The sequence below is a fragment of the Selaginella moellendorffii genome, unplaced genomic scaffold (genome assembly GCF_000143415.4).
Source record: "Selaginella moellendorffii unplaced genomic scaffold, v1.0 SELMOscaffold_67, whole genome shotgun sequence".
NCBI classification, from domain to species: domain Eukaryota; kingdom Viridiplantae; phylum Streptophyta; class Lycopodiopsida; order Selaginellales; family Selaginellaceae; genus Selaginella; species Selaginella moellendorffii.
Window position 1 is genome coordinate 592,358 of NW_003314328.1, and position 13,325 is coordinate 605,682.

A 13,325-nucleotide genomic window follows, 5' to 3' on the forward strand; every position below is an offset into this window, starting at 1 on the left:
GGACAGCTCCGGAAGAAGTCCTGGGAAGGGCACTGGATAACGATCCTAAGCGGCTGAAAGTCCCAGCCTATTACAACGAGGTTGTGTTTGTTTCTCCGTTTGCAAAGGTTTGAGAGGCTCACGGCTTTCTCTGTGCCGCCATAGTTGTGCTTGATGATCAGCGAGAACAGGCTCGACGCCTTCCAGACTTACGCAGGGAACAAATCCGCCGGCATCCGCCTGCGCAGGTGCATTCGGTAGATTGACGTGCTCTGCTCGGAAATGCGACGAGGATTGGGAGTGAAAGGCGAAGAGGCTATGGTGGATGGAGCTCACGACAGGGACGACGTCTCGGACAACGAGGGGATTCACGTTGTCATCGACGACTAGAATCAAGGTTCTTCACTCTCTTGCTCGTCGCTATTCTTTTTTCGAATCTCTCAAGTCCCTGTTTGTTCCAGGTTCTCGAGGCTGGAACCACGACTAGAATCAAGGTTTTCACTCTCTTGCTCTTCGCTATTCTCTTTTGAGGCTTAAAATTCCTGTTTGTTCCAGGTGCTCGAGGCTGGAACCAAGAGAAAAAATTGAAATTTTCGTCCACGGTTCGCTTCCTTGTTCTTCAGTTTTGCGTTTTTAATGCATTGAGAGGGATTTCTATTTTGCAGCGCTATAAACCCTGTAGTCTCTCGTTTACACTTGTATTTTAGGGTAAAGATGAAGTGAGCGCTTCGTCGATCCAGCGATCAGCTCCAGCAGCAGCTGCCGGGGTGCAAATGGGGCCACACCTGCAATGCGGTCAGGAATCTCATCTACATTTTCGGTGGCTGCGGCCGGGACGAGTGCCAGACCAACGATGTTCACGTCTTCGACATTGGTATAAGTTTCCTCTTCTGGGTTTTCCGGAAAATATGGTTTTGATCATGTTTTTGGTGGGATCGCGCAGGGACGCACACCTGGAGCAAGCCTGTGATGAAAGGAACGCACCCTTCTCCTCGGGACAGCCACAGCTCCATGGCCGTCGGGTCTAAGCTCTATGTGTTTGGTGGTACCGATGGAAGCAACCCGCCAAACGATCTCTTTGTTTTGGATACTGGTAAGCTCCGAGTTCTATCGATTTTTTTTCTTGTTCTTATCATCCGATGCAGCTACCAACACCTGGGGGAAACCCGACGTTTTTGGTGATGTTCCTGCTCCGAAAGAAGGACATAGCGCGCTTCTCATCGGTGACAACCTGTTCGTGTTCGGGGGATGTGGGAAATCCAGCGATCCCTCAGAGGAGGAGTACTACAACGACCTCCATGTTTTGAACGCGAGTAATATCCTGTTATCTTTCCTTGTTTTCTTCTAAACTTTTTTTTTCCTGTAGATACTTTTGTCTGGAAGAAGATTTCTATCACTGGAGTCTCACCTATTCCTCGGGATAGCCATACCTGCTCTTCCTATAAGAACTGTTTCATTGTCATGGGTGGCGAGGACGGTGGTAATGCCTATCTAAACGACGTTCATATTCTGGACACAGGTACATACATTGTGCTGGTTTTAAACTTGCGAATTCATTTGCGTTTCCAGAAACAATGGCATGGCGGGAGGTAAAGACGACTGGTGCCGAGCTGATGCCAAGAGCCGAGCACACAACAATCAGCCATGGAAAGTATCTCGTCGTGTTTGGAGGATTCTCCGATGATCGCAAGCTATTCAATGACGTCCATACTCTCGACTTATGTACGTGCGCTTGTAGGTAGATTTGTTTCCTGTTGGTCTCTCATGGGGCTTTTACGTATTTTGTAGAGACTGGTGTTTGGGCGACTTCGAATCCCTCTGGTCCCGGGCCTTCTCCGCGTTTCTCCCTTGCAGGAGATTCCGTGAACGCAGAGCGAGGCATATTATTCTTCTATGGGGGATGTAACAAAGAGCTTGAAGCTCTGGATGACATGTATTTCCTTCTTTTATTGACATTGCTGCCATTCTTGACAATATGGTTGGCGTTTTTCTGTGAAGAGATGCTGAGGGAGAAAGATCCATCAGAACCAAAGCTATCCATGCGTAAGGAACTTAAGAGAAGGCGGCAAGAGTATCGTGCCATGCCATTCGTGCTAGACAAGCAACGGGATGCGGACAAGAGCTTGGTTTCATCTCTCGGAGGTATCTGCGGAAAACCTTGGACCTCTCCAATTTTTCCCTGTCAAACTCATGCTACAGAGTTTCAAGCTCACGTTCAGCCGCTAGGCAAGAAGATGTTCGAGGCTAGAGTAAGCGACGTATTCAACTACGGATACACGCTAGAAGCCTCCATCGATGGGAAGCTCTTCCGTGGGCTGCTCTTCTCGTACAAGCCTGGCTTTGCTCAGGCAGTGCAATCTTACATGGCGAGGTTTGTTTCGTTTGATCCTCAGTTAATCTCTAACGCCAGGAAGAAAAACATCACAGGAGGAAACCACAGGACGTCCAAAAGGCTGTAGTAAAGGCCAAACCGAGCAAAGAGGAGTCTGAAGAAACCATGGATTGTGCGCATCAACGCAGATGACTGCATTTTGCCTCCATTACAAAAATATAGCATTGGAGGATTTCGTTGGGTTGCTGACGCAAGGAAAGTTTGCCGACTTTGTGGTGTTGTCCGAGTCTCCTTTTGGACAGGGCATGGGCATTTTTCCTCGAGTGGTTACATTCGTTGGTGGAAATATTGCCTTCCTTTCTTAATTCCATAATTATTTGGTCTTTTAAATATAGCATATTTGCGAGAAGATTGGTCCAGGATCTAAAGCTCAACAACATTCTTTCCAAGCTAAACATGCGCAACAAAGTGGTGATCAGCACCTTTAGGAGATATCACAACAGCAAAGTACATGGCAGCTGAGGTGGTGGAGAACAAGGATTGGAGCTCTACATGGCAGCCTACTCTACTTTCTTACATACAAAGCCATGAACTGTTTTTAAAAAAGCCATTTCTGAAGGAATAAGACAGCATTAAATAAACTGTTGTGTATGTACGTGTTTATAGACACAATTTTGAAGCCATGAGCTTGGTTTGATTCAGTACATGATATCTGTACATTAACTCAGGGCATAGAAATGATTTCCGTGTTTGATTTTATTGTGTTTTTCTCTCTCTCGTAAAGGTTTTAGGTAAAAAACAAAATGTCTATATGTCGTTCCAGATCACGATCCTAAAAACGCTTAAAACATTCAAAAGGAAACATGCAGGCAGAAAACAGTTCAGAAGAGTGACCTGCACATACAAGAATCTCTATTCTATTGTGCTATTTGCTATGTTTGCTTGAATACAAAACAGAAAAAAAAACCAAAATAAACTTATCAATAAGAAACAGCATTGTTGCATGATGATCTAAACAGAACTAACACCTACCAAAGCTATTCTACTTTGCTGAAATCTACTAGCCTATTATACAAATTGAAATAACTAGCTGGAAATGGGCCGCAAAAGAAAGCGGAAAACTGTGGATGCCATTTTAGAAGGGGATGTAATTGTAGCAAATGCTACTCGAAATCAAGAACTCATACCTTTTACCACTAACATGGAGATTTGTTTGGAAACTAATATGGGCAAAAACAATGCTTGCAGAATATGTGAAATTGGAGATGTTATGTCAACTGGCAATTTCTGTCACATGATTTCCTGTATTCCTGCAACTACTGCTTGTAGGGCAGTGAGACGAAAGAAATACATGGGTTTAATGTCAGAGAATGAAAATGGAAAATGTGAGCAACATTATCTTGGTAAGATGGAAAAACAATGCATATATTGTAAGGCCCTTTTTTTTATGATGGAAAGTGTTTTCAACTGTTGTTATGATGGGAGAATATCAATTAAAAATTCACATCCTTTTCCTCAATTCATCCAAAAACTGCTGGAAGAAACACCACAGCAAGGAGATTTTAAATATTTAATACGAAATTATAATAGTGCATTAGCATTTGCATCAATGGGTGCAAACATCGAAGAGATTGCAGTAGGTGGCTATTATTTTAAAATACATGGACAAATTTATTATAATATTAGAAGTTTCAGACCAGATCTTCATTTGGCAGCATGAGTGAAAATCCAAAAACTTAATATTCTGTGAAAGGAAGAAGCTAAAGCTTTAAAAGATTATACATTTATATAGATGCCTATGGTGGCAACAACAGTGTTAATTATTTTGTACTTTGCTCTATATGACATGTTATATCTGGTATGATCTATATCATAGACTTGTAGTTTTAGAAAACAAATTTAGTTTATGTACAAAATTCAAATTATATTATTAAACTATATATATTTTATAATATTTATATTACAGTAATAATATTTTTAGTGATAATATCATAATACAGTATTAAAACTATACATTAGTGATAACATTATAAGTTTAATATTTAAAATTCTTTATTAATTCACATATTTATATGTAACAAAAATTATATTTATTAAATCTATTCTGTACATCAATTCCAATCTACAATTGTTCCTAATTAATGCTTACTTCCACCCTTTATTCCATATCACTATAACAATTCTATCGTAAAGGATCTGCGTGATCACACAATGCTTTGTTAGTGTTAAACAAGAAGTAATTACCTCTAACTGTCTTATCCAGCACACTTTATGTCTTGGTATTTTACATATCAAAAGAAAGATAGTAAATGGCTCCAATCTTAAAAAACTTACCCTATTACTGTTATTATGTTAGTGTTTTTTTAAATTTCAAGGTGTTTTTTCATGATGTGTACATGATGAGGTACATGATGCTACCAGTGTAAAATAAAATATAATTTTTATAATAAAATAATTAAAATATAATAAAATAATTGTAAAATATTAAAAGTTATTAAAATAAAATATAACACATAAAGGTAACATCTTTCACTTAGTATCATACAATTCCAAAACTTTCAATCTAAAAACTAAACTCTATAACAATGTTTATATTTTAGATGTATGTAGTTTAAATGAATTTTAAATATTTATTTTTAATATAATTATATTTTAGTGTAATTAAATAACACTTATTTTATTAAGAGGAAAAATTTTAGAGCTGAATGAAACATTTTTTTTATCAATTATATAGATTTTAAATAAAAGAAAAAATTATTTACCAAACCTTAATCTCTAAATGACTCATCTGGCCATATGATCCCACATTGAGCAATTCCATTTATAGAAGATCCAAAAATTCACTCAACAAACAGAGTTTTAAATGTAATATAATGTTATGAGTTATATTTATTATGTTATGATATGTGTTGCTGATAAAGCCAATTGTAGAAGGGATTTTAAATATAAATATATTTAAATATAAAGATGTTTAACTATGTATATTATCAAAATGATTATGTTAAAAATTACAATTACAATTACAACTCTTTGAAATTACTAAAACATCAGAAATAAACACAATCCTCCCAGCGTAGCTGGGACTTTTGCTAATACTCCCTTATTTAAAAGTGCTATTGGTATATGGCATCTGGAGTCTTTTATTCCATTTTTAGAATATTATTTGTGAATATGCTCATAATCTAACGGTTCAAATTCAAAAACTTCAAATAGACAGCACAGATCAAGTGCCAAAGGGGTGGCAACGCTTCAATGTGATTTTAATGATGCTCCAAATCAAGGAAATTTTTAGGGCAGATTGTGAGCTGCAAGCTTTCTCTCTGTCTCTCTCTCTCTCTCTCTACTTGGCTGCGGGACTCTCCTGCCATGCTATAAGTTGGTATATGGAAGGTAAGATTTTCTGGATTCCACTTCAGCCTCCATTGTTTGTTCTTGTAGATGCAAAAATTGGCTGCGATGTCTTCAAATTCCAATGCCCTGGATTGAGCTGTCCATTGCATACTATTCTGCTGTCAAAAGGATCTTCCTAGAGAGGCAAGAACTGGCTGGTTTGCATGTGGTCAACAAGCTCAACGCTCCATACTAGAGCATTGACGAGCATCCTGCAGAACCTTTTTATTTCCTAAGGACAGTGAGTTGCATATGCCAAGATTGAAAAGAGCCAGGTGGTACGTTCACCATCAGCAGCTGATCAAGTTTAGGAGGTAAGTAGCTCTCCTCAAGTGTGTTTGACAGGCTGTTTAGAACAAGAAAATATCATACTACACCTTACAGTTTCTCATTCCCTAGACATTCCTCAGATGCTGCTCATAGATTTCCAGAAGTTGTAACTTAACTACTATAAAACATGAAAGAAGTAGCAAAAAAGTACCATTCATGTTTTAAAGGTTTTTTTCCATTATTGGAAGATATCCAGAGGAAGTTAACACTTTAGAGCCTCACAAGCACCTCATAAATTTCCCTTAAAGATATGATGTGCAATTCAATGGTTCTTTAAGAATACCTGACAGTTTGAATCTGTCTTGAACATGTCTTCGTTAGGTCCATTGAAGCAAAGGGTAAACATAAATGCAGAGTTTTTATAAATAGCATTTCCTTCCAAAATACAGAAGTGACAGGGGTGAATTAGAATAGTGGAGGCATGAGAATACATAGGGTATCATCTTGTATGAGGTACAATTTAGTAGAATACTTTTTTCTTTCTTAATTACAGAAGTTTTGAAACTTTTACAGTGGCCTAAAGATGAAAGATTGTATGAAATTATATTTTCACTTTCTCGAGCACATCAGGATTTTGCTTTAGGAAACCATCAGCCATCGAGTTGTGACCAGCGTTTATGTACATGTTGAGCATGTCTATGATTTCAGCACTTCCAGAGACTCTCCTTTGTCATCCAGCTCATCCATGAGCAACAAAAGAATGCTTGTTTCCTGTGGCTTTCTGGAAGCTCTTCGCTAGGTCTTGGATAAGCTTGATGACCTTTCACCTGGTCTGAGAATGGGAAAACATCACAAAACTATGTAGGACAATGCATATGGCTTTTACCTTCAAGGCTTTGTTGTAGGCAGTGTTGGAGAAGTTGATGGGGAAAGCCTGAATGCCTTGGTTGACAGTACAAGGAGAAAATCTCATTCACATCAAGACTGGAGTCTTTCCTATATAAAATGTAGAGGACAGTTAGATATGTGAACTGTCATATCAGAAAAAACCAGTATCAACGAGAAAAATAAGACAAAGAGGAAGTAAACATACCCTTCTCATCTCGGTAAGAAGAACAATCTTATGCTGCATAGGCCACCTTGCAAGGCATGCTATTATAGGGGCACATACTGCTTAAGAGCTTTGGGATTGTTCACAGTGACTCAATAAGCTTCTGGAGCTTCAAGTAGATCTCTTCAGTTAATCCCGCAAACAGATTTTGTCCAATGAGCACAACAGTGCTCTTTGGCCATCCTGTCTCAAAGCTGTCTTTGGAGAGCACGAATTTGCATGCCTCCGGTGTGGCAACCAGGATGGTGGGCTGCTAGAACAGAAATGCCTTGTAAAACCCACTTGATTATACCTGAAACCAAGAAGTGACCCATGAAAGAGTATGGTAATCCAGACTTGAAGGCTCTAAGAAAAGCAGCCATGTTGATAAAGACGGGCCATCCAAGTGGACCCGGTGGAAGTGGAGGCCGTCCTGGCTTGAGCACTGGCTCATAGTACCACTTGTTTAAAAATCTCAAGAATGTCGGCAAAGCAGTCACTGCCATGTTGCTTCCAGTGAACAACTTGGAGGAGGAAGAACCCCATAAAGGTACAGCATTGACACTCAACTATGGCGTCTGATTAATTGAGTGGCCAGTCACGTTCATATCAGTGGCTCCAGTGACGATAACTCAAGAGCACCATTGCTGTATTGGCAGTGCACTCCTCGTTGAGAAATTTCAAGCAAATACTGGATATTTTGATCGGCTTCAAAACTGTTAAAAAGTAATAAAACACAAAATTTCAGGATTGTATCCCATCCAGGTCACTGCAAGAATATGGCAACCATAAAAACCAAAATAAATAAATCCCAGCCTTTCTGCCACTCCTGGGAATAAGAAGGGGGACCTGCAATAGGAAAAACGGGCTGTAAAACACACAAGCACCTCCAAAAGCTCATTCATTGGAAATAAGAACAACTACTTTTTCTAGAATTTGACATATTCTACTTTACCATAAATTACCTGGACACAGTGTCATGAGTTTAAGGTTGATTAAACCTGCAATCCTTATATGTGCTGAGATTACTTCATTTTCACATTTTCACATTTTCATGTTCCGATCCATCTTTTTTTCCTACACAAACATCAAACATCAGTAAGTGATCCACATCAATGAGAAAGAAAAGTGCCACAAAGATATCAGAGTCAATAACAATAAAAATAATAGTTGTATTGATTGTGAGCCATCAACTTAAATGCCACAGCAGTTTGTAAAAATAATCACAAGACTACATGTGTAGTTTACAATGGCACAAAAGGGAAGAGACCTCTCTTACCTCACTCATTTGATCAAGAAAAACATGACTTGTCATCTTTCTCTCTGGAACATACACAAAGTGAGCAAATGAAAGGAGTTAAGAATGTAAAGGCACACATACCTGGTGAGCTCGATGACACAGCAAAAGTGTCCATGCCAACACCAATCCTAGAAGCCCCACCTCGATCAGGCTGCTTGCATTCTAGAATTGCTGCTGGATCATCACTGCCATCTTCACTTGGACTGGGACTCAGCTCGAAAGTAACGATGTTTGTCGAGATAAATGCTCCTTTCTTCATGAATGACAAATATCATTGGTGTTATTCAGACTAAGAAGGACCATCTCCATTATAAAGCCACACTAATAAAGAAAAGAGCATAAGTGAAAGCAATGGAAAACATGAGAGCAATACCAAGCAAGAAAAGAACAAGAGAAGGAAGCAAGAATGGATGTTAGAGTTCTATACTTGAATTTTACCATTGGTGCTGCCAAGGTTTCACTGCCACCAAGGCCAACAAGCCCAATTTCTGTCTAGCTGCTTGCCTAAAGAGATCGCAGGATTTTGCAACTTCTACCACATTCTGTTCATCATTTGGTTTTACTGTTACTTTGAAAGATTGAATCAGCAACTCACCACAACTGAGAATAGTTTGAACCAGCTACATTCTGGCACATAAGAAAATTGGTATGCTATTCACATGGAATCACGTCAAGGAGTGAGCAACTAAAACTAAGCTTTTCACCAAGGCAAGAACAAATAAAAAATGAAATAAAATTACCAGTCCTCCCCCCTGGGTCATGTTTGCAAGTGAATCCAAGCGTTTCCTTGCTGGCCTGGCATACTCACAAGAAGAGGACAATAGAAGGCCAAGCAGATAAATGCTAATTGCTGACCCACTGCATTGGTCAGTGCTGGGTGCTTCCTGGCCTGAGTGGCATGACACAAGATCAGATCACCCGAAAGAACACAAAACCTGAGGAGTTACCTGCTAATTTCCAGAGCTTTCTCATGGAACCCAAGGAGAGCCTCTTCCCGCAATAGTCCACTTTCTTTTTTATTGAAATGACCGAGGAAACAAAATAGTTAAATAGTAGTACATTGTACTGCCTGTTGTAGCCTTTGTGGCTTTGCTTGACTACAAAACAATGCTTACAAGGTCAGAATGACACAAGCAGATATTTCATAAAGATGTCAGTCTTTTGCCACTTCACTCTCAAACAATGAAATCAGATATATGAATCACCCAAGACAAAATGTGGATAATATTACCTAATTATAATCCTAATGAACCATAGTCATCTTTATAGATATTTAATTTTTGAGTTGTTCTACTAATTTTTAACCTAAATCACTTTTCATGAGAAGTTCTAAGTATGCTTGGCTAAATAGACACTTAGGAATTCCTTCCTTATGCTCTTTCGGCCAAGTACAGATGCAAAGTCCAATTTACTAACACTTGAATAAGAGGGGTTAAGGATCTCATGAATCCTGCCGGAATCTTTATAAACCAGTATTTTTAATATTTTAATATTTTATTTCTATAAAGTTTCTTTCTTCTTATTCTAAGTTTTTCTTTCTCAAATATTTTTTCTCTTCATCATTTAATTTTCATTGTAGTTATCTTATATATTATAAATTAAAAAATGTGTTACATACTCTTGATCTATTGGTCACTTATATTCTAGTTAGAAAGGTTTTACACATGTATTAATATTTTTATTTTATAAAATATTTAATATAAATATTTAATAAAATAATTTTTCTATATTTACCAGCTGAGTTGTATTTTTCTCACAAATGTGGCATATAATTTTACTCTATCTCAAAACCATAAACGTTTTTAGTAAAATACTTAATTTATTATTTGAACTAACAAGGTATTTTCCTTATGCTTAGGTATGGATTGATATAAAACACTATTGAAACAAAAGATAAAGCTCATGTAAAGCTTTAAGACAAACCTGTACTAATGCTTTATAATAAAATTATGCATTCATGTCTCATATATGACATGGTATCTAATATGGTATAAGCTATTTCATACATATACATCTATCAAATCCATTTCTTAATAATATCTTAGTTATATGAAAATTTCAAAGAAAATAAAAAATTAGCTATTAGCTCAAAGAATAACATAAAATTATAAATTATAACATTACACTTTTAGTTGCAATGAGTTTGATAAAAATCATATTAAATTAAAAATATTTATAATAACATATTCTACTATTATTGTGGCATTGTAAAGAAAGAAAAGATATTTAAGAGTACATTAAACAATTTTTATATATACTAAATCCATAAAAAAATTAAAACCAAATCAAATAGTCATGTTTGAAAAAAAAAATTAAAATTAAAAAATAATTATGATTTTAGGTGAATTATCAGTGAGAGTAAATTCAAAGAACAAAAAATAATGTTTTATTATCTTCTGCATAATATTAGTTAACTTTATTTAATATTTCTAATCAAATTTTTACAAGTGATATAAAAGTTTAATTTGATCAGCTTTAAACTTACAATTTTATATTATGGATTACAACTATAAATTAAACTACCTGAATGAAATATTTTAATTTATAGATAAAAGTATTGATGGTTTTAATGTTGCATGAAAGGAAAGGGTGTAGTTGATTAGATAAGTGTTGCTTCTTAGAAAGAAATGAAATAAATATTCAGTAACAAATAATGACTTTCTAATGCACTTTATGCTCATCACATTCTAATCCTATAGCAACAGATGTTTCATATAAGTTCAAGTACCAATTTAGCATAGTTGCTAGCACTCTTTAAAGGTAAAGGAATCCCTCCCTTTTGGAATAGCATTTAAAAAATAGAGTGCCACATGATAGCTCTAGCAATGAAACTCACAAATTTATAGACAATTCAAAAATATGGTATAGGAGATTTTATAGTATTGTGCTAGGTAAATAATATCATCAAGGGTAGTTGGGGCAAGTGTATGCACAAGTTTCATAAAATCTTGATGAAGTACTGAGCACAACATTCCCAACTTGATCTATTTAGAAATATTGGGTCTATATGTTAAGGAGAAAGTTCTAATTTACATGAGTGGTTGCACTCAAACCATTGTACCATTACAATGCTGTCCCTTGAGACATATGAGAAACTTATATCAATGTTGGGCATCATTAATTATCATAAAATGATCAAACCCACTGTATGCATCATCCTCAAGATTCCCATTGAAGAAATTTAGCAGGACGCGAAGATTGGCATCAAAGGCAAGAGAAGTTGCACTATACACTATAAATATTACCATCAACTAAGTTTCATTATTCAATTGCAACCATATATGTAGTACATGTGGTTTTCACCCTTTATCCTATGGTGATTTACTATAGGATAACCACGAAGAAAAACTTAAACTCTTCATATGCCACGTGTCACCTGCCATGTGCTATATGCCACATGTTCAAAGGACAGTGGTGTAGAACCCGAGTTTCAGAGTCTTGGGCCAATGAATGAAAGAACAGAGCTAAACTCCTAAGCATGGAGCCAAGGAGCGAAGAGACAGGAACACGGAGTGACTCTTGAGCATACAGCCCAAGGAGCGAAGAGATAGGAGCACGGAGTGACTCTTGAGCATACAGCCCAAGGAGCAAAGGGACAGGAGCACGGAATGACTTTTGAGTATATAGCCCAAGGAGCGAAGGGACAGGAGCATGGAGTGACTTGGAACAATCCTAGAGTATCCAACATCATAATGCTAGAACCAACATGTAAAACGAAGCTAAATGGAATTTGGCGTTATTTCAGTATATCGGTGGCCTAACCTGAGGATATAGGTACTCTACCAACTAGCATCATATGGAACTTTGGCTTCGACCCAAGCCGGATGCATAACAAAGACAGACCCCAGAGCCTCCCCGCCCCCCTCCCACCCAAACCAAAATTGCTCATCATCTCCACTAATGTGGGTGTATGGAATATAGAAGTGTATTCAATTAGCCCAAAAACCATGGCTTATATACAGGAGTGAGTGGTCTGGAATTTAATAGTTACTATGCTAATAATAGTAAACAACATCATAGCCATAAAACAGCAATAATCCTTTGTAAATATTTCTAAATCTTATAAATTTATTAAGAAAAGAATAGAGCTTTATTTATCAATTAATCAAAGCACTTCTAAAAGATGTCAATCTCAACCTTTAATAAAATATCTTCAATCTTTTTATGTTAATTTTTTTGAGACTGTTTGGAGGATAAAGATAAATAAGTAAACCCTAAATAAAAACTTTTTCTATGCTAATATTAATTTTATTTAAAGGCATTAAATCTGTGATTAACACAACAACTCCCAAAATTCATGAAGTTAAATGCTCTTGATGTAGCTTGGAAATGAGACACTCCATGCCATTAAAATCCCTCATTGCATTATCTTTCCATAATAGCTATGTTAATCATTGCAAACATATGCTCTAAAAGAAAAGCTTTTTATACAGCTGTAACCTAATGGCTAATCCAAAAGGAAACATATGGTTCTCAAAAGCATTTCTGATATCTTTTTTTTTAATTAATGAAAATAGGCTTAGTGTTTATTTAAACTACTCAAGTAGGGAGAGAATTCCACTTTTACACTGATTACTTTCTAGCTCAAGTATATATAAATTTCTTTCTGCCATTGTTAGAGAAAAAGTGTGTGTGTGTGTGTGTGTGTGTGTATGCTCAAGACAACCTTAGAAGTAAATAGTAAATTAAGACATTGATAGTTTTCTCAATTTCTTATTACAAAATGTTATTTCTAGGTTGGCCACAAAGTACCTTTTAATATATATAAGTCCAACATACATACACAACCAAAGTTGCACAACTAACCAACCAATAATAGAAACTTATTCTTTCCCATATGACTATTCTTTGCTGTAATATAATAGTTCATATTCACCATATAACTTGCTTTTAAAGAATGAATCCATTATTGTGTTTATAATTAATGTTTCATTTTTTATCCATAACAGTTTGTTGCTATGAAC

General features: G+C 36.6%; 1 long non-coding RNA gene and 1 pseudogene across 1 annotated transcript; both read left to right on the forward strand.

Annotated features, from left to right (window-relative positions):
* Positions 1-226: 226 nt before the first annotated feature.
* Positions 227-653, forward strand: LOC112340600. The gene is made up of 3 exons (XR_002990171.1): positions 227-376; positions 441-473; positions 535-653. It is a non-coding gene; the product is annotated as an uncharacterized LOC112340600 (long non-coding RNA).
* Positions 654-702: 49 nt separating this feature from the next.
* Positions 703-2,503, forward strand: LOC9649873 (annotated as a pseudogene).
* Positions 2,504-13,325: the final 10,822 nt, after the last annotated feature.